This window comes from Ranitomeya variabilis, chromosome 3 (assembly GCF_051348905.1).
Source record: "Ranitomeya variabilis isolate aRanVar5 chromosome 3, aRanVar5.hap1, whole genome shotgun sequence".
NCBI lineage: Eukaryota > Metazoa > Chordata > Amphibia > Anura > Dendrobatidae > Ranitomeya > Ranitomeya variabilis.
Window position 1 is genome coordinate 320,131,456 of NC_135234.1, and position 12,611 is coordinate 320,144,066.

Sequence of the window (12,611 nt, forward strand, 5' to 3'; positions counted from 1 at the left end):
CAGGCTGTATTTTTGTGTGAAAAAAATGCTGAGAATTATGCTGCAGACTCGTTTTGAAGGTTCAATTCTGCAAGGGAAAAAAGCATGCGATTTCAGAAATCCTCCTTCACTTTACTGTTCATGTGGGATTTTTCTGCCAATAAATGCAACTGGTGAACAAGCTCTAATGTTGAGCTATAAGGAGGGGGTCCCATTTTTACTTCCGCAGTCAGTAAGGTGACTATGATGATCTAAATAACCGTTAATAAAGTACCTTCTATGGACAGAACAGTTTTATTTCATAAGATTAGTATCTACACAAGCTTAGTCTCGCATAAGAACTCAATTTGATCAGGGCCCTCGCACCTTGGTATCTGAATCATGGAAAATCAAAAGTATAGCACAATAAATGTATTTGTCATAACCAAAACATAATGCATTAAAGTGAACAACTCAGATGCAAGAAAAAAACATACAAAGCTATGCTATACCAAAATAGGTGGACCCTATAAATAGGTGTGTTGTCAGCCGTAGTGAAGTAATAAAAAAAAAAAATGGAGGGTAAAAAAGTGACACATTTACCCCTGAGGAAGACACTCGTGCAGTGTCAATACGCGTGGGGCACTTCCCTCTGATGGAGACCCTGAGTTGCCACAGCCTTATCCATTGATCACACTGGCAGGTTCTCCACTTGGTAATTATTTCATGATCTAGTACTAGGGCCATTTCTCCACACTTGAGCTGTGGGTTTTTTTTTTTTTTTAACCCCCCATTTATTGTCTTCATCATCTTTATTGTGCTATGTGAGTCCCTTCAGGAGGGACCATTTTTGGTTTTGAGCGTTTGTGCCTATTGGAATTTTTTAAATGATTTTTATTGTGTGGCCTATGTTTGTACTTTTTTGGCTCCAACAAAGTGTTATTCAGCTCAGCTGGGAAGCCCACTCAGTGCACAGGTAACTGTGTGAACTGATGCTGCAAGCATATATACAGATGTAAAGCTGGAGTCACACTAAACGACTTACCAACGATCACGACCAGCGATACGACCTGGCCGTGATCGTTGGTAAGTCGTCGTGTGGTTGCTGGGGAGCTGTCACAGACGGCTCTCCAGCGACCAACGATCGGGGGGAACGACTTCGGCATCGTTGAAACTGTCTTCAACGATGCTGAAGTCCCCCCTGCAGCACCCGGGTAAACATCGGGTTACTAAGTGCAGGGCCGCGCTTAGTAACCCGATATATACCCTGGTTACCATTGTAAAAGTTAAAAAAACAGTACATACTCACATTCTGATGTCTGTCATGTCCCCCGCCGGCATCCACAGGGTTAAAACTGCTTTCGGCAGGAGCGCTGCTAATGCACGCTCTGCTGCCGAGAGCTTCCCTGCACTGAATGTGTCAGCGCCAGCAGTAACAGCGGTGACGTCACAGCTGTGCTCTGCTTTACGGCCGGCACTGACAGTCAGTGCAGGGAAGCTCTCGGCAGCAGCACGTGCATTAGCAGCGCTCCTGCCGAAAGCAGTTTTAACCCTGTGGACGCCAGGGGACGTGACAGACATCAGAATGTGAGTATGTAGTGTTTTGTTTTTTTTTTTGTTGTTTTTTTTTTTTTAACTTTTACAATGGTAACCAGGGTAAATATCGGGTTACTAAGTGCGGCCCTGCGCTTAGTAACCCGATATTTACCCTGGTTACAAGTGAACACATCGCTGGATCGGCGTCACACACGCCGATCCAGCGATGACAGCGGGTGATCAGCGACGAAAAAATGGTCCTGATCATTCCCCAACGATCTCCCAGCAGGGGCCTGATCGTTGGTCGCAGTCACACATAACGAGATCGTTAGCGGGATCGTTGCTACATCACCAAAAGCGTGACGTTGCAACTATATCGTTAACGATATCGTTATGTGTGACTCAGCCTTAAGTGAGCTGGTGTGCCACTCCAAAGAAATGGCAACAATGGATACAAAATTAAAGGAATGGATGGCACTCAGTTTAAAAAAAAAAAAAAAAAAAAAACAACCTCTTTATTCCAATACTTTAAAGCATTGGTAGGATGGGAGCAGGAGTGGAATGGACATGCCGATGTGTAAAAGTATTGTAATAAAGACGTGTTTTTTTGTTTGTTTTTTTTACCGGTGAGTGCAGTCCATTCCTTTCAATTCTTCTTTTTTTAAGTATCCCATTTCATTAAAATTGTTCAGGTGATCCCTGTTTTTGTGCATATTCTTTCTGCTTTTTGGTTTTTCATGTATATTTTGTATGCATGCAGGTGATCCCTGTTAAAGAAAATTATATTAATCTGTGGTGCCTGCAAACCTTCCTTCTCCCATTGGTATCTGAATCATGTTACTCCGGCACTGTAGAAATAGTTTTAACACCATATACTTTAACACAATTGCAACTTTGTGTACAAATTTGCATCAGTGGATTTTTCCACTGTAAAAATCCCACAGCCTTATTGATGTAATGGCTTGTACTGTAACTATACCGCTATTGGTTCATGTGCAACTCAAACTAGAATTGGAGGGAAAAAATACTCCTAACATTGACATCCTTTGAACTTTTAGAAAGCTGACAAAGCTCCCAAAGGCAAAAAAGGAAAGGCAGATTCTGGAAAAGATGCTAGCAATGCTTCAGAAAATGGAGACACAAAGTCAGATCAGGTTTGTAGTTTGCAACTTGCTTATTAAAATTGTACATTACATAGAAAGTACAATTTATATTTTTTTTTATTTTTCTTCTCTTCCCAGGCACAAAAAGCTGAATCGTCCGGAGATGCCAAGTGAGCTGTGTGAATTTTTGATAACTGTGTACTTCTGGTGACTGTACAGTTTGAAATACTATTTTTTATCAAGTTTTTTTAACAATGCAGAACTTTTGTTTTACTTTTACGCTATTTTGGCACATTATGCTTTTATGGGATTGTTTTCATTTAAGAGTAGAGTGGCAGATTGATCTTTGCTTGTTTTTAATAGTTGCTTAAAGCCTCACTCTTATTCCCTCCATGAAATTGACATGATGTTTAAACTGTCCAATCTTAAAGATAGGCAGCTAATGAATAGAAGTCCTCATTGAAGTGTCCATCCTCCTAAAATGTGAAGCATCCACCTTGTTGTTGATGGGTTTTTATAGTTAAATGAACTAAGGGGTTTGGCAAAGTGGCCTTTTATCATGTTTTGTCCTGCCTGATTTGCAATGCCTGTTAAATAAAATAATTTTAAAAAATTCAGACTGTTTGCTGACTTTGTAAGTTCAGTTTTGTTAACACCTTGTATCTTTAGTTCTCAGCCAACAGGAGGTGTTTGACTTTATTTTCATAACTTTGCCTCTTTAAAATTCATAATCATGTAGAATACTAGATGGATCAAAAATAGAGATGGCAAAATGTAAGTGAAATTTAACTCTTAATTTTACAAAAATCTTCCCATGATGTCACTTCCTGGGCTGCTTGCAGTACTTAAAATAACTTATCAGCAGGAGATTACAGGATTAACAAACCTGCTGCCAGGTTGTCCTCTATATAACCTTGCCCCACCAGTGGCAGAAAGCTGCCAATCCGTATGTGGGTGGGGTTATACAGAGCTCTGCATTCAGTGATTTTTATTTAATCAAAACAGCAAGCAGCTCAGTAAGTGACACATTGCAGCAATCATGGTCTCTGCCACTTCATCATTCTGCACTCATAGGGTAAGTTCACACGGGGTTTTTGCTGCCTTTTTTTTTTTTTTTAACACATTAACCCCTTAATCCCATGACGTACTATCCCGTCAAGGTGGGGTGGGCCTTAATTCCCACCGACGGGATAGTGCGTCGTATGTGATCGGCCGTGCTCACGGGGGGAGCGCGGCCAGGTGTCAGCTGACTATGGTCACGGACCGCCCCTGGCACATTAACCCCCGGCACACTGCGATCAAACATGATCGCAGTGTTCCGGCGGTATAGGGAAGCATCGCGCAGGGAGGGGGCTCCCTGCGGGCTTCCCTGAGACCCCCGGAGCAACGCGATGTGATCGCGTTGCTCCGAGTGTCTCTTACCTCCTATCCCTGCAGGCCCTGGATCTAAAATGGCCACGGGGCTGCATCCGGGTCCTGCAGGGATTACTTCCGGGTCCAGTGCAGGCGCTGGTAAGCCTGCAGCGCTGTCAGATCGCTGATCTGACTTGAGTGCTGTGCAGACTGTCAGACCAGCGATCTGTGATGTTGTGTGTCCCCCCCAGGACAAAGTACTGTATTTTCTGGTGTATAAGACTACTTTTTAACCCCTGAAAATTTTCTTAAGTCAGGGGTCGTCTTATACGCCGGGTGCCGTCTTGTACGCCGAGTGCAGACACCAATGTGTATATGGTGGGTGGGGGGGGAGTGGTCCCGATGACGAAGAGGGGGCGTCTCACAGGAAAGTGAGTGGAGTATCCCCCATTACCTCATTGTAGCTGCAGCATGGTCTCTGTGCTGGGGAGAGGCGGCAGCTGCTGCTCCTTTGTGCCACATGGGTGCTGTGCTGTGGGGCGGTGGCCACCGCCGCACCCCACACTGCAGCTACAATGAGGTAATGGGGGATACTCCACTCACACTTTTCTGTGAGATGCCCCCTCTTTGTCATCAGGACCACTCCCCCCAAAAGGCACATTAGTCACCGGCCCTATAAGACGACATACGGCGTATAAGAAGACCCCCGACTTTTAAGAAGATTTTATATTTTAACTGGAAAAGTTGGGGGGTCGTCTTATACGCCCAGTCGTCTTATATGCCGGAAAATACGGTAAATAAAAAAAACAACTAAAAGTACACATTTAGTATCGCTGCGTCCGTAACGACCCAACCTATAAAGCTGTCCCACTAGTTAACCCCTTCAGTGAACACCGTAAGAAAAAAAACACGAACCAAAAAACGCTTTATCATACCGCTCAACAAAAAGTGGAATAACACGATCAAAAAGATGGATATAAATAACCATGGTACCGCTGAAAACGTCATCTTGTCCCGCAAAAAACAAGCCGCCATACAGCATCATAAGCAAAAAAAATAAAGTTATAGTCCTCAGAATAAAGCGATGCCAAAATAATAATTTTATAAAATAGCTTTTATTGTATAAAAGCACCAAAACATAAAAAAATGATATAAATGAGGTATCGCTGTAATCGTACTGACCCGAAGAATAAAACTGCTTTATCAATTTTACCAAACGTGGAACAGCATAAACGCCTCCCCAAAAGAAATTCATGAATAGCTGGTTTTTGGTCATTATGCCTCACAAAAATCAGAATAAAAAGCGATCAAAAAATGTCATGTACCCCGAAAATGTTACCAATAAACGTCAACTCATCCCACAAAAAACAAGACCTCACATGACTGGACCAAAATATGGAAAAATTATAGGTCTCAAAATGTGGAGACGCAAAAACTTTTTTGCTAGAAAAAGCATCTTTTAGTGTGTGACGGCTGCCAATCATAAAAATCCAATATAAAACGCTATAAAAGTAAATCAAACCCCCCTTCATCACCCCCTTAGTTAGGGAAAAATAATAAAATAGAAATAAATACTTTTTTTTTAATCTTCCCATTGGGGTTAGGGTTGGAGCTAAAGTTAGGGTTTGGATTACATTTACGCTTGGGATTAGGGTTAGGGGTGTGGTTAGGGTTACCGTTGGGATTAGGGGTGTGTTTGGATTAGGGTTTCAGGTAGAATTGGGGAGTTTCCTTTGTTCAGGCACATCGGGCTCTCCAAACGCGACATGGCGTCCAATGTCAATTCCAGCCAATTCTGCGTTGAAAAAGTAAAACCGTGCTCCTTCCCTTCCGAGCTCTCCCATGCGCCCAAACAGGTTTACCCCAACATATGGGGCATCAGCGTACTCGGGACAAATTGGACAACAACTCTTGGGGTCCAAGTTCTTGTTATCCTTGGGGGGCTAAAAATCATTTTTGTGGGGAAAAGTTTTGGTTTTTTTTTTCACGGCTCAGCGTTGTAAACTGTATTGAAACACTTGGGGGTTCAAAGTTCTCACAAATCTAGATAAGTTCCTTGGGAGGTCTAGTTCAGAGGTGTCAAACTGCATTCCTCAAGGGCCACCAACAGGTCATGTTTTCAGGATTTCCTTAGCATTCCACAAGGTGCTGGAATCATTCTGTGCAGGTGATTAAATTATCACCTGTGCAATACACGGAAATCTGAAAACATGACCTGTTGGCGGCCCTCGAGGAATGCAGTTTGACACCTCTGGTCTAGTTTCCAATATGAGGTCACTTGTTGGGGGTTTCTACTGTACATCAGGGGCTCTACAAATGCAACGTGACGCCTGCAGACCAATCCATCCAAGTCTTCATTCCAAATGGCGCTCCTTCCCTTCAGCGCTCTGCCATGCGCCCAAACAGTGGTCCCCCCATATACGGGGTATCAGCGTACTCAGGACAAATTGGACAACAACTCTTGGGGTCCAATTTCTCCTGTTACCCTTGGGAAAATACAAAACTGGGGGCTAATCATTTTTGTGAGGGGGGGGGGGATTTATTTTCACGGCTCTGCGTTGTAAAACACTTGGGGGTTCAAAGCTCTCAAAACACACCTAGATAAGTTCCTTGGGGGGGTCTAATTTCCAAAATGGTGTCACTTGGGGGGGGGGGGGGTTTTAATGTTTACGCACATGAAGGGCTCTCCAAACGCGACATGGTGTCCCATCTCAATTTCAGTCAATTTTGCATTGAAAAGTCAAACGGCGCGCCTTTCCTTCTGAGCTCTGCCATGCGCCCAAACAGTGGTTTACCCCTACATATGGGGTATCGGCATACTTGGGACAAATTGTACAACAGCTTTTGGGGTCCATTTTCTCCTGTTACCCTTGGTAAAATAAAACAAATTGGAGCTGAAATAAATTGTGAAAAAAAGTTAAATGTTCGTTTTTATTTAAACATTCCAAAAATTCCCGTGAAGCACCTGAAGGGTTAATAAACTTCTTGAATGTGGTTTTGAGCACCTTGAGGGGTGTAGTTTTTAGAATGGTCACACTTGGGTATTTTCTATCAAATAGACCCCTCAAAGTGACTTCAAATAAGATGTGGTCCCAAAAAAAGGTGTAAAAATGAGAGATTGCTGGTCAACTTCTAACCCTTAACTCCCTAACAAAAAAAATTTTGGTTCCAAAATTGTGCTGATGTAAAGTAGACATGTGGGAAATGTTACTTATGTATTTTGCGTGACATATGTCTGATTTAGGGTATGTGCACACGTCAGGATTTGGTCAGGATTTTTCATCAGTATTTGTAAGCCAAAACCAGGAGTGGGTGATAAATGCAGAAGTGGTGCATATGTTTCTATTATACTTTTCCTCTAATTGTTCCACTCCTGGTTTTGGCTACAAATCCTGATGAAAAATCCTGACGTGTGCACATACCCTTAAGGGCATAAAAATTCAAAGCTGGAAAATTGCAAAATTTTCACCAAATTTCCATTGTTTTTCACAAGTAAATTCAAGTTACATCGAATAAACTTTACCACTATCATGAAGTACAATGTCACAAAAAACAATGTCAGAATAGCTAAGATCCGTTGAAGTGTTCCAGAGTTATAACCTTCATAAAGAGACGGTGGTCAGAATTGTAAAAATTGGCCCGGTCATTAACGTGCAAACCACCCTCGGGGCTTAAGGGGTTAAAGTCAATGGGTAAAAAACTCGGCGCATGTTACTTTCAGCATTTTTGCTATGTCCAAAAAAATGCAGTAAGACACAATACTGATCATACAGAAAACCAATGTGTGTGTGCATGAGATTTCTGAAATCTTATAGGCGTTGCTGGTACTGTAAAAAGCTGCTGAAAATTGGCATAAAAAAAGCAGCAAAAATGCCGTGTGATCTTACCCATATGTTGCAAAAACCTGGTGATGGGAGTCCCCTTAAACTATAGTGCATACAGTAGGCAATTTTTGAGCAATCTTTAAATGGCTTTATGTTGCCTGTTTAATTGCACCAACATTGTCTTACAAGTAGAGAACACATAATGATGTGTATAAACTCCAAAGTAAATACAAAAGCTACATAGAGGCATTTAACACATTTTGTCAAGGTCTATCAAATTGCATAAATGGGTAGCAAGTATATAGAATATAGTAAGGTGGACTCAATGTGAACATGGTAGGCACAAATATTGTGAGTACTTGGGTAGCAAGAGAAGTTTTTGTACATAGATGGCAGAATTGCCTATAGATGGCTGATAACGTAATACGCTTTTTTTTTTTTTTTTTTTAAATCTCCAAATTGTGATCTGGAACCAAATGCATGTTAAAGCACCAATCCAGCAGTGTTTTTTTTTTTTTTTTTTTAATTGCACCATTGGAGTGCTGCATTAAATGTTAGTCTCTTGTCAGATGCTCACTTGCTGCTGCCTTGATTTCTAGCATTTGTCTTTAGCCTAAAGTGACCTGCTGGGCTGCTTCAATTTTTCATGAAGTGGTCACTTTAATCTGAGGGCCTCTGGCTCGCAGACTTGCATTGAGGGCTTCAGTTAACCCCTTAACATCCAATGACAGGCAGAGTCCGTCATTGGACAACTCCCTCCATTTGGTGTGGGGTCAGGCGATGAGCCTGCACCTTTTCTTGCACATGACAGATGATCTGATCAGCTGACATGTGCCAGACACAGCCGCGGGGGAATTGTGATTCACCTTCATCTGTCAACATGTTAAATACCACTGTCAAACTCTTGACAGCAGCATGTAACATGCATGTGCAGGAAGCGCATCATTACCTCCTCCCATCAGTGCAGTGTCGCATGACCTTGGGTTGGCGTGACAACCTGGGGTCAGCAGGAGACCCCTGTGGTTGTCATAGCCAGATAGCAAGTGAGGTATTCTGCTACATGCAGGCGATCAACCATGGAGACTTAATGAAGCATGCCAAAAATAATTTAAAAAAAAAAAACTAAAGTTCAAATCACGCTATCAAAAAAAAAAAATCAAATCTAAAAATTTGGTATCGCTGTGTTCAGAATCACCCAATTTATCAATATAAAAAAAATATTCCAATTGATAAATGGCGTAGCGAGAAATCAAAACTCCAGAATTACGCTTTTGGTCACTGCAACATTGCATTAACAGGTGAATCATTTACACCAAAAATGGTATAAAAAAAAAACACATCAGATCGGCGGGAAAAGATAAGCCCTCACCCGTCCCCAGATAACAAAAAAATGGAGATGCTACAGGTCTCCAGAAGATAACTTTGTAAAAAAAAAAAAATTACAAAGAACCTAGACATGTTTGGTGTCTGTGAACTTGTAATGACCTGGATAATCATAATGGCAGGTCAGTTTCAGCATTTAATGAACATGGTAAAAAAAAAATTCCAAAAAACTGGACTTGCCCTTTTTGCAGCTTCTCCGCATTTGGATTATTTTTTTTTTTACAGTACAGATGGTAAAATCAATGGTGCCATTCAAAAGGACAACTCATCCTGCAAAAAAACAAGCCCTCACATGGCCATATTGACAGAAAAATAAAGTTATGACCGTGGGAGAAGGGGAGCAAAAAATGAGAATACCCCTGGTCCTTAAGGGGCTAATGCACTGTCATAAATGGCTTAATTTATATAGGGATGTCTGACATGTTGCTCTGGCACTTCAACAATAAATATTTATCAGTTGTCCATGACAGCACCACAGAGAGGGGATCAGCCCTTCAGGAACAGGAAACCTACAGATACATAAGGGCGGCACCTCTCCCACACATCAGTTGGTTCTGTTCCTGGAGGACAGGATGCCCTACAGATTCTGTATATTTCATCTGAGAACCCAGGCCGACTCAGGTAGCGAGGGGGGGGGTCTCCTACCTCAGTCAGTGCGGGCCCCTGGAAGCGCCACAGTGGGTCCGGGTAGGGCTCTACGACAGTGAATGGGGCAGAGTCCGGAGGATGTCCGTCTCCAGGTGCCAGCGGCGGAGGTGAGTATTTCCCCAAACCCCCACCGGGTCCACCCAGTTTCCTCAGTGCTCACCCTGCATCCCGTCGGTCATCCTGTTCGGATAGCGTGGCGGGGTCGGGCGCCGTGCCACAGCCTCCCTGCGTGTCCCTGTGCGTTCCTTCCGGCGCCAGAAGTGACTCGGCCGGGACCGGAAGTCGGCCGGCTTCTGATGCAGGCGCCGCTAAGCTGCGGCCACGTGCAGCAATGGCGACGGGGATACTGGCGGTGACCTGCACGGGGGGGGGGGGGGGGGGGGGTCAGAACCCCTGGCCACATCCCTGCCAACATTCTGGATCCAGGGGAAGGCCTATTTAAGGCCACATTGAAGGCTGCAGGGCTGCTTGTGAGCCCATTTAGCAGCAATGGATGAGCCAGAAGCTCCCATTGGTCTGCTGGAGCAGGACAGAGTCTCGGAGAAGTCCCATGCAAACCCCCAGCAGAAGACCCGCGGACGCAGTGATCAGCCCAGTCACAGGACTTCATCTAGACAGAAGGATCCGGTTCGCTCCCCCAGTAATCTGGTACCTACCGCTGCTGCCTGGGTAAGAGACCTTCATGAACGTACCCTGATGCAGTCTTTTCCCCTTAGGGGAAAAAATGCACTGGTAAAGAATAAGGAGTGTGCACTATGGTTGCCCTTTGCCAGACGCCTACCCTAAAAGTCTGTCGGTCGTGTGTGTGACAGACGGTAAGGAGAAAAGGAAATAATATATACCGTATATACTCGAGTATAAGCCGAGATTTTCAGCCCCGGCGTCATACTCGGGGGTCAGGAGGGGCTGTCTAATTATACACACCTACTCATTGCGTGGTTCCTCGGCACCGCAGCTTCTAACTGTACTGAGCGGTCACATGGTACCACTCATTACAGTAATGAATATGCAGCTCTACCTCCCATAGGGGTGGAGCTGCATATTCATTACTGTAATGAGTGGTAACGGTGACCGCTCAGTAGAGGAAGAAGCTGTAGCGCCGGGGAAACGGGAGCGTTGCGCGATATTCACCTCGTTCCGGCGCCACTCCGTCTTCAGCGTGTTCTACAGTGACGCTCAGGTCAGAGGGCGTGATGACGTGGTTAGTGCACGCCCTCTGCCTGAATGTCAGTGCTGAAGATGGAGCGGCGCCGGAACGAAGTCAGGTGAATATTGAAAGTGCCGGGGCCTGAGCGACGAGAGGTGAGTATGTGAATTTTTTTTTTTTTTATCGCAGCAACAGCCATTGGGGCAAGTGTCTGTATGGAGCATCTTATGGGGGCCATAATCAACGTTTGTGCAGCACTATATGGCGCAAATATCTTTATGGAGCATCTTATGGGGCCATCATGAACTGTATGGAGCATTATATGGGGCTCCTGATTCAATATGGATATTCAAAAACACAACCTACTGATGTCTCAATTAATTTTACTTTTATTGGTATCTTTTTTACTTTTGACATTTACCGGTAGCTGCTACATTTTCCACCCTAGGCTTATACTCGAGTCATTAAGTTTTCCCAGTTTTTTGTGGCAAAATTAGGGGGGTCGGCTTATACTCGAGTATATACGGTATATACATTTTATAGCGGTAGTACTACTTAAATTACATAGGGTTCTTTCTGCTCCCATAGGTGGCGGAAGAGTGCCGATTTTTACTTCAAACCTTAGAGAGATCATCAGGAGAGAAGTAAAGGATTCCCTAAAATCCTTGTCCCAAGGGGAGCCTTCCAAGAGAAGGGAACCTAGCGTTTCAGATTCAGACTCGTCTACTGCCCCTAGGAAAGAATATGGTTCGGAAGCCTCCGTCTCTGCATCCTCTTCAGAGGAGGATGCTAATCAATTTTGCTTCCCGCTAGACCAGATGGACAGGCTGATTAAATCAGTCAGATCCACCGTGGGGGTAGCTGACGAAAAACCAGAACTTTCGGCACAAGACCTAATGTTCGGTGGTCTAGACCCGAAAAAACATAAATCACTTCCACTTAATGATAAAGTTCAGAACCTTATCAAAAGAATGGAAAAAGCCAGAAAAAAGGGCTCCCTACCACCGGCCTTTAAACGGAGATATCCCTTTGACTTCCCCTTGGTGAGCACGTGGGATAAGGCGCCAAAATTAGATGCAGCGGTGGCTAAGGCTTCTAAAAAAATCCTCCATTCCCTTCGATGACATGGCTTCCTTAAAAGATCCTCTTGATAAGAAGGCAGATTTGTTTCTTAAAGGGACTTGGGAGATGTCGGCTGTTGCTCTAGGACCTGCAGTAGCTGCGACATGCGCAGCCAGGTCGATGATGGTCTGGCTGGACCAGCTAGAGTCTAAGCTAGAAGATGGAGCCTTAGGAAATCCATGTTAAAATTCCTGCCGACAATCCAGAATGCCGCTGCTTTTCTCGCTGACGCGTCTGCAGATTCTGCAAGGATGGCAGCTTGGGCTGCAGGGTTATCAAATGCGGCACGTAGGGCCCTATGGCTGAAGTGTTGGCCTGGCGACATTCAAGCCAGATCCCGTCTTTGATCTATTCTGTGCGAAGGAGAATACCTGTTCGGTCCGGTTCTAGACGAACTGCTGGAGAAGGCCGGAGATGAGAAAAAGAAATTTCCCAGTCTACCGACCACTTCTTGTAGGCGTCCTTTCACAGGGAAAAGGTTCTTTCGCTGGCCAGCCAGGGACCAAGGCAGATGGGATGATAAAAAGAAAAAAGGTA

The 12,611-nt window shown here is 44.1% G+C and overlaps 1 long non-coding RNA gene across 1 annotated transcript; it reads left to right on the top strand.

The window, feature by feature from the left end:
• The first annotated feature begins 2,510 nt into the window (after positions 1–2,510).
• LOC143815926 (uncharacterized) lies at positions 2,511–3,163 on the top strand. Its single transcript, XR_013223849.1, has 2 exons — positions 2,511–2,648; positions 2,736–3,163. It is a non-coding gene; the product is annotated as an uncharacterized LOC143815926 (long non-coding RNA).
• Positions 3,164–12,611: the final 9,448 nt, after the last annotated feature.